Source organism: Carettochelys insculpta, chromosome 13, assembly GCF_033958435.1.
Source record: "Carettochelys insculpta isolate YL-2023 chromosome 13, ASM3395843v1, whole genome shotgun sequence".
Lineage (NCBI taxonomy): Eukaryota > Metazoa > Chordata > Testudines > Carettochelyidae > Carettochelys > Carettochelys insculpta.
This window is the reverse complement of record NC_134149.1, coordinates 4,931,830-4,942,112: the sequence shown is the minus strand read 5'-3', so window position 1 is coordinate 4,942,112 and position 10,283 is coordinate 4,931,830. Positions and strand designations below refer to the sequence as shown.

The 10,283-nt window shown below is 43.5% G+C and overlaps 2 long non-coding RNA genes across 3 annotated transcripts; one reads left to right on the top strand and one right to left on the bottom strand.

Moving 5' to 3' along the window:
- Window positions 1-2,371: 2,371 nt before the first annotated feature.
- On the bottom strand, window positions 2,372-9,993 carry LOC142020145 (uncharacterized). Of its 2 annotated transcripts, none has more exons than XR_012647291.1 (4): window positions 9,855-9,993; window positions 7,866-7,931; window positions 4,161-4,314; window positions 2,372-3,128 (listed from the first exon to the last, which is right to left on the bottom strand). It is a non-coding gene; the product is annotated as an uncharacterized LOC142020145 (long non-coding RNA). The 2 variants fall into 2 exon arrangements; XR_012647292.1 differs by having other exon boundaries at window positions 4,161-4,309.
- On the top strand, window positions 3,206-8,502 carry LOC142020144 (uncharacterized). The gene is made up of 3 exons (XR_012647290.1): window positions 3,206-3,352; window positions 4,032-4,175; window positions 5,159-8,502. It is a non-coding gene; the product is annotated as an uncharacterized LOC142020144 (long non-coding RNA).
- Window positions 9,994-10,283: the final 290 nt, after the last annotated feature.

The window sequence follows — 10,283 nt, the reverse complement described above, 5'->3', positions numbered from 1 at the left end:
TGCTTTGAGCATTGTATAAAAAATACTGAGGGTATGTCTACACTACCAGGAAGATTGACATGGTCAAGGTCAATCTTTCGGAGTTTGATCTTGTGTGCCTAAGGCTCCTCAGCAGTTGACCCCCACTTCCTCCCTCCCTGTCCATCTTGATATCACGAAGAGTAAGGGAGGTCGATGGGAGAAACTCTCCCATTGAATTCCCTTTGTGTGGACAGCCAGGTTAGATGATTGCAGATAAGTCAGTTCTAGTTACACAGTTGCCATAACTAAATTGCATATCTGCAAATCAACTTAACTCCCCAATGTAAACCAAGCCTGAGAGACTGTCTCTGCCTTCAACAATTTACAATCTAAACAGCAGAAGAAAAAAAATGTATCATTGTCTCTATTTTACATTTGGGGAACTGAGGTAAAAAGAGGTGGCTAAGATTTTAAGATTGTCTACCTTAATTTTGGTGGTCCTCTTTGGAAAGAATGGGTGCTCAGACTTTTGCAAATCACAACTGTCTCAGGTACTGCAAGCTGGCATCCAAAAATCACCTTTTGAAAACCTTGGTCTAAATGTCCTACCCACAAGAACCCATGTCTATGACAGGGATAGGACTGAAATTTCCTGAATCCCAGAGCAGTAAGTTAATCACAAGGCTGGCCAGCCGGCCTCTTCCCCTTTGAAAAATTTGCACACATGACTGTGGACTTGCTTTGTCTACACTGGGGAATAAAGTTGAATTTGTTAAAGTGAAATTTTTAACACTAGATTTTATAAAGCTGAGGGTGAGTGTCCTGAGCAGCTCAGAAATTTGGTTTAATGTGTCCCCACATGGTTTCCTGAATCTGACTGTGGTAGCATTGCATTTTCTTCACCTCCTCTTCCGGATGGAAAAAAATGGCATTTTCATCTTGACTGTCAGCTGCCATTACAGACACTAACATGGATCTTGATACACCTGAAAGTTTGCTGCAGTATTTTGTGCTCAGTTCCCACATGGTGATGCAGTATATTGTGAACATAATGCCCATGCAGAATGAGCTTATTGTTTCCGCAGCCATTGATAGACATTAATCTCTGGAGAGAAGAATCACGGCATCTCTGGCAGCACTGCAGTCACTGTACAGCATGGCATAGGTTGTGGAGCCTCGAAACCAGCACAGACTGGTGGTATCACAGCGTTTCGCAGTCATGGGATGACCAGCAGTGGCTGCAAAACTTCTGCATGTGTAAGGTCACTTTCAAGGAACTTTGTGAACTGCTGTCTCCCACCCTGATGCGCAGTAATACCAGAATAAGACCTGCTTTGACAGTCGAAAACCACATGGCAATTGCTCTTTGGAATTTTGCAATGACAGACAGCTATTAGTCAGTGGGCAATCTATTTGGAGTGGGCAAATCTACGGTGGGGGCTGTCATCATACAGGTAGCCAAGGCAATGCACATGCTTCTCCTGAGGAAGACAGTGACTCTGGGAAATGTGCAGAAGATAGTGGACAGATTTGCTGCCATGGGGTTCCCTAACTGCGGTGGAGCCTTAGATGGAACACATATCCTCATCCTGGCACCAGACCATGAGGCCTCAGAGTACATTAACTGCAAGGGCTACTTTTCTATGATGTTGCAGGTGTTAGTGGATCACAAAGGTCATTTCACCAACATCAACATGGGGTGGTTGGGAAGGGTGCATTACATGTGAAACTTTAGGAATTCTGGTCTATTTAGAAGGTTCCAGAGTGGTACTTTCTTCCCAGATCAGAAAGTTAACATTGAGGGCATAGAAATGCCCATAGTGACTTTGGGTGATCCTGCTTACCACTTGTTCCCTTGGGTCATGAAGCCCTACATAGGTGCCCTGTACTACAGTAAGGATCTCTTTAGCTACAGGCTGAGCAGATACAGAATGGTGGTAGAATGCATCTTTGGCTGTTTAAAAGCCAGTTTTAGATGCCTTCTGACCTGCTTAGACCTCAATGTAGAAAACACTACCCTTGTCATTGAGGCCTGCTGAATTCCTCATAACATTTGCTAGGCAGAGTGCGGGAGAAAATTTCATGCCTGCACGGGGTGCTGAGGCAGAGATCCTGGTAAGAATTTATTAGCAGCTGACCCAAGGAAAAACAAAAAAAAACCAGAAAGACACTGAAAATCAGAGATGCCATGTTTGTGAATGAGCGTAAAGGACGTTAAATGCCACCCTGCCCCAACCATGCTGTTTAATAGCCCTCAGTGAAACCCTCCATCAACCACGAGACAACTGTCACCACCCACTCAACCCCAAAGCACGTCAACCAGTAAACAAAACTATTTTCACAATAAGGAATGTTTTTATTTAGGGGACACTAATAGAAGAGTAGGGTGTACCAGGGGAATAAAGGATTATTAGGTCATAGTTAGTCAAATGCTAGCCTCTTGGTGAGTGTTGATTTTGTGTGGTATGAACCAGGGCTGTCTATGGCCTTCCCCACCTTGTTCTGGGTCCCCAAATAGAGTAGGATGCTGAATGTGTGCAGGGATGAGGTATGGAAGGGAAGGGCATAAGCGGGATGGGGGATACAGAACCAGGATCAGGGGACTGGGCTGAGGGAGCTCTCAAGTGATGGTGCCTGGAGTAGTCAGGGGATGCAGTGCGCTGTCCGGGGAGGAGAATGAATGCTGTAAGTGTGCCATGTATCGGTGGTGCCTGGAGTGGCCTGGGGATGCTATGCATTTAAAAGGGGAAGGTAATGTGTATGGATAGGGGATCATGTAATGGGGCATTTGTGGGAGAGGGGGTGCACAGTTTGCTGACTCTTTATCAAGGACAGCCTCAAGTATTGCAGAGTTTGCTGATTGTGATTTCTCTATCAGCGAAGAAATTACTTCTGTCTGCTTGCCCATAAAGGAGGTCACTGATTGTGATTTCTCTATTGCTAGATTAATTAATTCTGTCTGCTTGCCCATAAAGGACGTGACTGATTCATGCATTGGTTCTTGAGAGTCCATCATCTTTTTCTATCACAAAGCTCACTTTTCTCCTTTGTAACTGCATGAATATAATTCTCCAACAATTCATTCCAGGTCTTCTTTTTTGTCCACGTCACAGGCAGCCTCTTATCTGCTGAACTGGGCCCTCTTTGTCTTTGTCCAGGGTCATTTGCTGATAAAACAAATTTAGAAATATTTATGTCAATAGCAATAGCAACATTTTTATCTCTACTTGGAACAATGACCATAGTGACAGAAATAATAGCTGCCTGTCTCTATGGAAGAACACATTGCAACCGCAAGGTCACTCTGGTTACTCTTAAGACTGAAGAATGCATGATTCCAAGCAGAATGATTTCAGCTCTTCTACAGCAAAGGTTTACCCTCAACCCTAAGGTAAGCTATCCTAAGTTCACGGGGAAAAAACCTTTCTCAAAGTAATACCAGGGGAGTGGGGGTAGGAGTGGAGTGGTGTGTAGGGGTAGCACATCATGTCCCAGGGACACTGGCCCATGGGGGGTGGGTGGCTGCAACATGGTATTTGTAAAGCATGAGGTCCTGAGAAGCAATAGGGAGTTGACTTGAGCCTATGCTGCTTCAAGCAGCACCTGGATTTTAAATTCCAAAGCAGCTGCTCCAGGAGTTCAAAAATCATTAAAAGTCAGTGGGGGCATGCATGTGAACCAGGGGAGGGTCCAACTGCCTGTCGACCCTGAAGGGGGCGGCAGGGGGGCTGCTGCGTGTGTGATCGCATGCTGCCCAGGGTTGGGGGGATCTGCCTGGACAGCCTAATGCTTAAACCAATGCCTGGATTTTAAATTCTAAAGCGGCTGCTCCACAAGTTCAAAAATCATTAAAAGTCAGTGGGGGTGAGCACATGAACCATGGGATGATCTGAGCTCCTGCCGTCTCTGGTGGGGGTGGGTGGGGGCTTCCATGCTCCCATGTTTGCAATCACACACCTGCCCTGGATTTTAAAGCAGCTTGACCAAGAGATGCACGAGTTTTGCTCTGCACTGGGTAGGTGCCAGGCAAAAAATCATTAGTAACTCATGAAACTTCCCATGTGTTCTAGGTGTCCAAATGAGACATCAGCCTGATTACACTAACAAAAAGGATAAGGAAAGATTGCTCATTCTATCCTGCTACCATGATGGAAAATTTGCAAGAATGCTCTGTGGGGCCATGCTTCCAGATCACTTACCAGTGGCTTGACATGGTAAGGTGTCTTTCTTTGGAAGCAAGTCAGGTCTCCCCAGAAATCTCATGAGGAAAATCCACAAGTGCCTGTTTAAGAGCTTCAGCTCTTTGTCCAAACAGGATCTGCACTCCATCCCGAGGCACATTGACAAGCTGCTCTAAGAAAAAGAGGCATAGACTCTCCACAACATGATTGCAACATACTATTATCAGTAGAAAAAAACCTACTTGCCAGAAGTGCCCTCTCCAGCATCCGGGTTACTTAAGAACATAAGATCGGCCATACTGGGTCAGACCAAAGGTCCAACCAGCCCAATAGCCTGTCTGCCGACAGTGGCCAGTACTGGGTGCCCCAGAAGGGGTGGACCAAACACAATGATCAAACAATTTGTCTCCTGCCATCCATCTCCAGCCTCTGACAATCAGAGGCCAGGGACCCTATTCCTACCCTTGGCTAACAGGCTTTTATGGACCTAAGCTCCATGAATTTATCTAGCTCTTTCTTAAATTCTCTTATAGTCCTAGCCTTCACAGTCTCCTCTGGCAAGGAGTTCCACAGGCTAACTATGCGCTGACTGAAGGAGAACTTTCTTTTATTAGTTTTAAACCTGCTACCCATTAATTTCATTTGGTGTTCTCTAGTTGTTGTATTATGGGCACAAGTGAATAACTTCTCCCTATTTACCCTCTCCACACCTGTCATAATTTTATATACCTCTATCATGTCCCCCTTCAGTCTCCTCTTTTCTAAACTGAAAAGTCCCAATCTTTTTAGCCTCTCCTTGTATGGGACCTGTTCCCAGTCCCTAATCATTTTAGTTGCCCTTTCCTGAACCTTTTCCAGTGCCAGGATATCTTTCTGTAGGTGAGGAGACCACATCTGCACACAGTATTCAAGATGTGGGCGTACCATAGATTTATATAGGGGCAGTAAGATACTCCTTGTCTTATTTTCTATCCCTTTTTTAATAATACCTAACATCCTATTTGCTTTTTTGACAGCCTCTGCACACTGTGTGGATGTTTTCAAGGAATTATCCAGGATAACTCCAAGATCTCTTTCCTGATTAGTTATAGCTAAATTAGCCCCCATCATATTGTAAGTAGTGTTGGGGTTATTTTTTCCATTGTGCATTACCTTACACTTATCAACATTAAATTTCATTTGGGTTGGCCTCTGAAGCTGCCTCCTGAGTTAAGGGGATGGGATCTACTGGCTTCAGTTCAATAAACAGCTTTTAGGGTCTAATTCTACTGTGGAATGGACCCCGCTGTCATCCACACCTTCCTCATCAGGACTTCCTTCAGCATCCTCCCCAGGAACACAGGAGTCTATGTGACTTTTGGGGAAAGAGGTGGCATCTGTCCCCAGAATAGCATAAAGCTCCTCATAGTATTGGCATTTCTGGGGAGATGCCCCAGACTGTCTGTTGTCTGTCTTGCATTTATGGTAGCTCTGCCTCAGTTCCTTGATCTTCATGAGGCACTGCTGACTGTCCCTGCTGTACCCTTTCTCAATCATGCCTCACACAATTTTTGTATAAATATCAGCATTCCTTTTGCTGGCTTTGAGCTGTTGGAAGATAGCTTCTTCCCCTCACACTGAAATGAGGACCAAGATCTCCTGACGGCTCCATGCTGGGGCCCTTTTGCAATCCTGGGAACTCATGACTACAAGGTGTGCTGCAGAGATGTGATTCGCACGTCTGCTCACCACGCTGGCCAAAGAGGAAAGGAAATTTAATCAGAATTCCCATGATGATCACCACCACTTCCTGTCACCTACTTCCGGCTCACCTGGAGAGCAGTGGGGATTGAGTGATGACTGGAAAGGACTCCTCGAAGGGCATTGTGGGATAGTTTGAAGGCTAATAAAATCAATTTTACTAATGCTGCCATCTCCACTTGTATAGTTCAAGTTTGCAAATTCAACTTCTCAAGTTACTTTGGGGGGAGGTCAGCATTAGAGGAGTTGAACTTAAAGTCCCTTAAAATCGACCTGTTGAGCTCTGGGGTGTAGATGCATAGTTTATAAAATTGAACTTAGACCCTTTAATTCAACTTAATCTCCTAGTGTAGACCAGGCCTCAGAAGCTAACAGGCATGACCCCAGATCCCATGTAAAAGTGTCCTTTTGTTTCTTGCACAAATAATGTGTGTGGTTTTTTTTTAAAAAAAAGCTTACCCCCAAACAGCCCTGTTTGTTTTCTTTTGAAAATATGGTCCCCTTCTTCATGAAAAGGAGATTTATTATTTGGAAAATAAAACAAAATGTTTCAGTTAATTGGAAATCCGTCCTTTGGGATCATTTACACTGATACATATTTGAACGTGCTCAGGAGCCAAGGTGTTTGCTTTTGCAAGGCACTGAAGTGCACAGGACCCTTTGGGAATGGATGAGTGACAGAAGGCCAGGAAAGCTATTAAGCAAAGCAACTGAAACTTTTGCAGCTGAAAATGAATGTCTGATTAATTGCTGGCAGAATGCCCAGAGCTGTCTGTGTAGGCAGGTCATTACACAGCATCACACCATGCTGCAGTTCTAATAGCCAACATTAAAGAGGAGCATGCTTGTTTTCAACTTACAGCTCCACTGTTACAACAAAAGCTGCAGGGTACGCTTTCTGTGCCTTTAGAGTTCGCATTTTCAAACTTTTCTCTTCATCTATGAGGGATGGAAACTTACTTTTTATTTTTTTTAATGAGAGCTGAGATCCTCATAACTGGGGTTCCCTTGAATTTTTTCCATCCATGGGTAGAAAGAATTTTGTTGTGTGCACCATGACATGTGCAGATGCACACCATCATAGAAACATGCTGCTGGCTGTCAGCCTCTGTGCACACTCTGCTATTCAGCTGGCAGCACCTGAATCTCTCCTGGGCGGCCACCCAAGCTCTTAGCTTACAGGAACTCTGCTTATAACCACCTGGCACCAAGAGTTGGGGCTTTAAGAAAACATCAACTATCATAAGTTTGGCAATAAAATCCACCCGAATAGACAACAAAGTTATTATTTCACATTGCAGTTCTCCCAGATGAAATGTCTTCCAAGCAGTGGCTAGCAAGCAGGTTTGTGTGTAACTCTCATTAACCAGGGCTTCTATTGTGTTGAGTGCTCTGGCCCTAACCACACTATTATGACATAAGCAAGCATGCTATCTGAAGCTAGATGAAAAGGTACAGCTGGGAAATAATGGCAGGGAACATGTCTAGGGTGAGATCCTCTCCTTACTGATGTGAATTGTTTTTCTATTGACTTCAGTGGGGATAGACTGTCACACCGGTATATTTATTACAGGCAGCCAAAGAGTTCAGGGCCACATGTTTATACATCCTTTAATACCAAACCCTTATAAGGATGGAAATTATTTTTATGAGCTTTTTATAAATAAAAATAAAAAAAGAAGTCAATGCAAATAGTTTTTGTTTGTATTTAAACATACCCCGGCAGCACTAGGAATGGTCACACTCATTCTAGTGCAGGAGAACAAGAAATTGATACTGAGTGGGTATGCTCCACACAGGACCCTGTTACCAGCTATAGCAGTATAACCCCCAGGTGGGCACTCTTCTGGGACAAACACTGCTTTTTTGGATTTATCTGAAACCCCTTCCTGAGTCATATAAGATCATCTGAAATAAAAAAGTAATGCGTATACTGAAACAAGAGGGGCCACATGGAAAAGTTATGCCAATAGAAATTCATACCTAGCCTTTGCCAGTATAGCGTTCCCATATAGACAAACCCTCGGTTGTTTTAATCATCCAAATTGGCTGAAATGGCAAAAAAATTCAAAACAAAAAAGAGAGACAAACAATACAGATGGATAAAAAGTGAATTTGATTTTTAAGTTTACCACTGTAATAATCAATTACATAGTAGCATGGGTACAGGACAAGTGTATTACTTTTAACCTGGCTAGCAGTATCCTCTTTAAATAGCTAATGTCAAGCATCCACTGTTACCAAGTTTACCAATATATTTAAATGTCTGTGTGTATCTGTGTGTGTCTATCTATATACACACATGCACACACACACAAAATATGTGGCACAGGTAGCAATGTCGATAGTTAAGACTGCCCAGAATTTGTGATCATGTAATTAAAGATGGTAACATCATACATATGTCCAAGGAAATGGCATATCAGTTTCACAAGCAACCTTAAGCCAGGTGTTTTTCTAACTTTTGACTGCTTGACTTTGCAATTTTCAAGTTCTAAAATGCAGACTATTGTATTCTCTATGTAGCTATTTGTAATTTTAGTACCTCTTGTATTCAAGATTACTGCTTCAGAAGAACTATGTTGTACTATTGCGAAGTACTGCTGGTGGAAAAACAGTTTGTTACTCACTCATGAAAGATAAATCCTTCACCTTACTCAAGACCGGTTCAGTAGTGGCGCCGTTCACTCTTTATGAAAGTGAGTGGGTGGGAAAACAGACTACTCTGACTTTTATCCTGGCTGTATGAACTGTGCAAAGCATAGAGCCTTTCAATAGATGGTTGATAAAACTCAGCTACTCCTCTCCTTGCAGTTTGCAAGCCCCAAAAGAAGCACCAATTGCAAACATGAAACTGGAGTCTCCCACTCAATGTTTGAGAAGGACATACCCTTTCACAGCCTCTATTCGCTTGGGGGAAACATTCTTATCTGTATTCAGATGATTTATTTCTTTAGATTAATGAGTCAAATTGGCTTACTACCAAGCTCACAGTAAAGTCTCTGTTTTCACGGGACTAGCCTAAACCACATGGAGTTTCACTGCTTGTTTGTTTTCTGAAGCTGGATTTTTATCTAGATTGTAAACTAGAATTTGGCTTTACTCTGCAGATGTAAGACAGCCCACACTGTTTTGTTCCGCAAACAAAATATAGCCTTCTTAGAGTTCAAGCTGGACCACTAAATCAGGCCTTCTGGAACTAGAGAAACAAAACCAAACTAATCACAGTAGTACAGTCAGAATATTTCTATTCATCTGTGCAGCCATGTAATCAGAGCAGGAGAGACAGGCAATAGTAATCAACAGTTTGAGGGAAATTGCTTTTATATGGCATTAGGGAATACCAGGGCTATTTTGTGGTGGTACGCATCGGTATGGAGTACCAGCACTTCCACAACAGTCTGCCTGCCAGCAAAGGATCCTACAGCTGCAGCTGCTGGTGGGACTCCATGTCCCAGCTGGCTCTCAGCCATGGGGCTGCCAGAGGCTCTGCCAACCCAGTGGCAGCGTGGGGCTGGGAGCCAGAGCCCCTGCCAGCTCCGCGGCAGTGCAGGCTGGGAGCCAGAGCCCCTATGGCAGAGTGGGGCCAGGAGCTGGAGGCTCTAGTAGCTCTGTGGCAGCACAGAGCCAGATCCCCCGCGGGCCGCCCCAGCAGCATTGGCTGGAGCCCCAGCCACGGGAGCCCCAGTGAGAGGTGGGGGGAAGCATACTGGGGAATACAATAGGGTCATATCATCACCTCATTATTTCCTCCACTACGAATATGTAGTAATAACAGTTAAGTTCACCTCCCTGAGATAATACAGAAGATGGATGAGAATTCAAGAACCATCTTTCCCTGTCCTGTGTTTCGCAAGAGTTTAAGATTCCACTTCAGGTACTTCTGTAGGATTATACATGTCAAAACACTCTATTACTAAGAAGATCACAGTGACCCTGCCTCATCACACTGATCTTTGTAAATTTCATTACCTGAAATTTTTAGAGCCACCGATTTCAGAACTCCACTAATTTTCACCCTTGTGATTGGTGCATTGCAGTAAGGTCATTTATTGAAATGAACAAGGTGTTGATTCTCTCTTAGAGCTTCACTCAGTAATCAGGACTTGAGTTTGTCAGGACAAGCTGCTGGGTATGAAACATTCACTAACAATTATTAATGAAAGAAATTCACGTTAGTGTCTTCACCTAAAAAGAGCAACAAAAAGAACATTTTTGGTCAGATAATAATAAAAGACTGTAGAGAATCCAAAATAACAAATGTGAGAGCCAGGTGCATAATTAATAACAAATAATTTATTAGAGTAATGTTACCACTTTTCCCTGTTTGTCACTTGCCAGAAGCAGATCCATGTAGTCTCAAACTTGTTACTGATAATTAAGTTCCTGGCCATAATTCTT